Here is a 5,873-nt window from a genome sequence, read left to right on the forward strand (position 1 = left end):
TGTTGTAAATATATTTTGAACATACTTTAATATATATGTATATATTGTTATAGGTTCGTGAATCAGCAGTGGCCAAGTCTTACTTCTCGACGAAGTAAAAATCTGTGAAAGTGAGTTATAGTCCCACTTTTAAAATCTAATATTTTGGGATGAGAATACATGCAGGTTTTATAAATGATTTACAAAATAGACACAAGTACGTGAAACTACATTCTATGGTTGAATTATCGAAATCGAATATGCCCCTTTTTATTAAGTCTGGTAATCTAAGAATTAGGGAACAGACACCCTAATTGACGCGAATCCTAAAGATAGATCTATTGGGCCTAACAAACCCCATCCAAAGTACCGGATGCTTTAGTACTTCGAAATTTATATCATATCCGAAGGGTGTCCCGGAATGATGGGGATATTCTTATATATGTATCTTGTTAATGTCGGTTACCAGGTGTTCACCATATAAATGATTTTTATCTCTATGTATGGGATGTGTATTGAAATATGAAATCTTGTGGTCTATTGTTACGATTTGATATATATAGGTTAAACCTATAACTCACCAACATTTTTGTTGACGTTTAAAGCATGTTTATTCTCGGGTGAATATTAAGAGCTTTCGCTGTTGCATACTAAAATAAGGACAAGATTTGGAGTCCATGTTTGTATAATATTGTGTAAAAACTGCATTCAAGAAACTGATTTCGATGTAACATATTTGTATTGTAAACCATTATGTAATGGTCGTGTGTAAACAGGATATTTTAGATTATCATTATTTGATAATCTACGTAAAGCTTTTTAAACCTTTATTTATGAAATAAAGGTTATCGTCAAAACCTCGCAACGAAATCAATTAATGCGGATCATTTTTAATCAATAAGAACGGGACATTTCAAAGACAAGGTCAAATACTCCACTCACACTTTCGCCGGTGTCGCCCTCACGTGGTGGAACACCTATGTTCAATCGGTGGGTACCGATGAAGCTCATGCCCTCTCTTGGGCCGATTTAAGGGAAAAGATGATTGTTGAATATTTCCCTCGCGAAGAAACCCGAAAGCTCGAACAAGAGCTAAGAGCTTTAAAGGCGGTCGGGAACGATCTCAAAGCTTATAATCAACGTTTCGCCGAATTATCCTTGATGTGTCCAAATCTCGTGAACCCCGAATCTCAAAGGGTTGAACTCTATATGGATGGTCTTCCAACGAGCATCAAACAAGTTGTGATGTCCTCCAAACCCGCTAATCGTCAAGCCGCTTTGAACATGGCCCGCCAATTGATTGAAACGGTTGATGAAATCGTAGTGCCGGCTCCTAAGGCCAAGGACAAATCGGGTGGCAACAAAAGGAAATGGGACGCCACTCCATCAAGCAACTACAACAACAACACCTTTACCAAAAAGCCTTTCACCAACGACGGCAAGAAAGGGTATGCCGGAACTCAACCTTTTTGCAACAAATGTCACAAGCACCACTCGGGTGAGTGTGGCAAGCTAATTCACCACCGGTGCCAAGGAGTTGGTCATAGAGCCAACAATTGCACAAGTGCCGCCCCCGTCGCTCGAAAAGGGCCCAATCCTGCAAAGACGGTCACTTGTTACGAATGTGGCCAAACGGGCCATTATAGGAACGAATGCCCTAAGAAGAAAGCCAACCCCAACACACGCGGCCGAGCTTTCAACATTAACACCGAGGAAGCCTGGGATGACAATGAACTAGTCACGGGTACGTTCCTTCTCAACAACACTTATGTTACTTGCTTATTCGATTCGGGTGCCGATAAATGCTTTGTATCCAAGACTTTGATCCATTCTTTTAGCACTCCACCACTCCCACTAGATACCACTTATACCTTTGAAGTGGCCAACGGGAAGCCATTGAGTACCGACACATATTACCGGGGGTGTACGTTAAACATTTTGGGTAATGAGTTTGAAATTGACTTGATACCCATGGAACTAGGAAGCTTCGATGTAATAATCGGTATGAATTGGCTAGCTAAAATGAAATCTCACATCCTTTGTGATCTTAACGTAATCCAAATTCCTATCAAGAATGGTGAACCTTTAATCGTCTATGGTGATAAGAGTTGCACCGGACTCAACCTCGTTTCGTGCATTAAAGTTAGAAAACTACTTCGTAAGGGTTGTTTTGCGATCCTTGCTCACGTTAAGAAAGTCGAGTCTGACGAGAAGCACGTCGATGATGTGCCAATTGTTAGTGACTATTCTGATGTATTTCCCGACGAATTACCGGGTCTTCCACCTCATCGACCGGTTGAATTCCAAATCGATCTTATTTCGGAAGCCGCACCCGTAGCACGTGCACCATATAGACTCGCTCCATCCGAAATGCAAGAATTGCAAAGTCAAATCGAAGAACTACTTGATCGTGGTTTTATCCAACCTAGCCATTCACCTTGGGGCGCTCCGATTTTGTTTGTTAAAAAGAAAGACAGATCCCTACGAATGTGCATTGATTATCGTGAACTAAACAAATTAACGGTTAAGAACCGATATCCTCTTCTTCGCATCGATGACCTCGTTGATCAACTACAAGGGTCTTGTGTATATTCAAAAATCGATCTCCGTTCGGGTTATCATCAATTAAGGGTTAAGGGGGAAGCTGTCTCCAAAACCGCTTTCCGGACTCGTTATGGTAGTTATGAATTTCTTGTAATGCCATTTGGTCTCACTAACGCACCGGCGGTGTTCATAGATCTTATGAACCGTGTGTGCAAACCGTATCTTGACAAATTCGTTATCGTGTTCATTGATGATATTTTGATTTATTTTAAAAGCGAAGAAGAACACGAGGAACACCTCCGACTTGTGCTTGAACTTTTAAGACAAGAACGACTCTATGCCAAATTCTTCAAGTGTGAATTTTGGTTGAAGGAAGCTCAATTTCTTGGTCATGTTGTAAGTGATCAAGGTATTAAAGTCGATCCATCAAAAATTGAAGCCATTAGTAAATGGGAGACTCCTACTACTCCTACTCACATTCGTCAATTCTTGGGTCTCGCCGGATACTATCGTAGATTCATCAAAGATTTCTCCTTGGTCTCTCGTCCTCTAACCGCGTTAACTCATAATGGAAGGAAATTCGTTTGGGCAACCGAACAAGAATCTGCATTTCAAATCTTGAAAACGAATCTAACCACCGCTCCTATCTTGTCACTTCCCGAAGGCAACGATGATTTTGTTGTGTATTGCGACGCCTTGAAACATAGTTTTGGGTGTGTGTTGATGCAACGAACGAAAGTCATTTCATATGCTTCTCGACAACTCAAAATTCATGTACGAAACTACACGACTCATGATCTCGAACTAAGAGTACTATCTTTACCGTTGTCTTTGCACTTAAAATGTGGAGACACTATCTTTATAGAACTAAGAGTACTATCTTTACCGATCACAAAAGTCTCCAACACATCTTCGATCAAAAGAAACTAAACACGAGACAACGAAGGTGGATTGAAACCTTAAACGATTATGATTGCGAGCTTCGTTATCATCCCGGAAAGGCAAATGTAGTAGCCGATGCCTTAAGTCAAAAAGAAAGAGCGGTGCATCTTCGTGTCCGAGCCTTAAACATCACCATCCACACCAACCTTAATAGCCAAATTCGGGTAGCCCAAGATGAGGCTCTCAAGGATGAAAACTTTTCACACGAGCTCTTGAACATTCTCGTCTCTCGATTCGAAGTTAGGAAGACCGGACTTCGATATTTCGCCAGAAGGATTTTGAAAGGACCCGTTTATATACATTATAAACGATTCACAATAGTTTATTACATTGCGAGGTATTTGACCTCTATATGATACAATTTACAAACATTGCATTCGTTTTTAAAAGACAAACTTTCTTTACATTGAAAATTGACAGGCATGCATACCATTTCATAATATCCACTATCCAACTATAAATTGATTTAATAATAATCTTTGATGAACTCAATGACTCGAATGCAACGTTCTTCGAAATATGCTATGAAAGACTCCAAGTAATATCTTTAAAATGAGCAAATGCACAGCGGAAGATTTCTTTAACACCTGAGAATAAACATGCTTTAAAGTGTCAACCAAAAGGTTGGTGAGTTCATTAGTTTATCATAATCATTTATTTTCATCATTTTAATAGACCACAAGAATTTCATTTCCAGTTCTCATAAATATACGTCCCATGCATAGAGACAAAAATAATCATTCATATGGTGAACACCTGGTAACCGACATTAACTAGATACATATAAGAATATCCCCTATCATTCCGGGATCCTCCTTCGGACATGATATAAATTTCGAAGTACTAAAGCATCCGGTACTTTGGATGGGGTTTGTTAGGCCCAATAGATCTATCTTTAGGATTCGCGTCAATTAGGGTGTCTGTTCCCTAATTCTTAGATTACCGGACTTTAATAAAAAGGGGCATATTCGATTTCGATAATTCAACCATAGAATGTAGTTTCAATTACTTGTGTCTATTTCGTCAAACATTTATAAAAGCGCATGTATTCTCAGTCCCAAAAATATAAAGGGTAAAAAGGCAAATGAAACTCACCATACTGTATTTCGTAGTAAAAATACATATAACGTCATTGAACAAGTGCAAGGTTGGCCTCGGATTCATGAACCTAAATTAATTATATATAATTATGTGTTGGTCAATATTTGTCTAACAAATTAGGTCAAGTCATATTGTACCACAATCCTAATGCTCGAGACTAATATGCAAAAGTCAACAAAAGTAAATTTGACTCAAAATAATTTCCAAAAATCTATACATGATTAATATATAGTTTAAATATCGTCATTTTATATTTTTAAATATTTTTAAAAGATTTATTAGAGTAATAATATAATTTATTTATTAATAAATAAAATTTTATATTTAATTTATGTAATAAAATATACTTTTATATATATTAAGTAATAAAATTTATAGGTTTCATTTAATATCATCAAGATAATATGATAGGTATTATTAAAGTAAGTTATTACACGTAGTAAAATATGTTTGTATCACATATTTATTTGATAAAATAATATCTATAATGATAGTAAGTAAAAGTTGTATTATTTTGTAATAATAATTATTATTATAAAAATATCAATATTTATAATTACTAAGATGACATTATGATAAAACGATAATTCTAATTATGATAACTTTAATATTTACGATAATTTTTAATATTATCTTTAAAATAATAATTCAATTTAAAATAATAATAATAATGATATTTTATAGTAACAATGACATTTCTATTAAAATGATAATTTTTGTTAAAATGATAGTTTTAATACTAACGATACTTTTAATAATAATAGTAATGATAAAAATAATAAGAATGATAATTTTATCTAAATCAATATCTTATAATATTTTAATTTCATCATGATACTCTTACTCATTATTTCCTAATCGTTTCGTTTCATTTAATAGCTTTTAATCGTCTTTTATATCGTGTTCATAATAATGATAATAATAGTAATCAAAATAATTAGGTGTTACAAATATTTGTTTTAATTACACTAATATTAATAATGATAGTTACTATAACATTATTAACGATAATACTAATAATTATCTTAATGATAATATAGTAATAATAATAATAACAATAACAATAACTATTTTTAAATAATGATATATATATATTAATAATGATAATAATAATAATAATAATAATAATAATAATAATAATAATAATAATAATAATAATAATAATTGGATAATAATAATAATACTAATTATAACTTTAACGATAATAACGATAGTAATAATAAAAAAAATAATTTTTAATGATAAATCCCTTTTATTGATAAAGATAATAATAATGATAAAATAAGATAAAACTAGAACGACGATAA

This window comes from Rutidosis leptorrhynchoides, chromosome 2, assembly GCF_046630445.1.
Source record: "Rutidosis leptorrhynchoides isolate AG116_Rl617_1_P2 chromosome 2, CSIRO_AGI_Rlap_v1, whole genome shotgun sequence".
Classification (NCBI taxonomy): domain Eukaryota; kingdom Viridiplantae; phylum Streptophyta; class Magnoliopsida; order Asterales; family Asteraceae; genus Rutidosis; species Rutidosis leptorrhynchoides.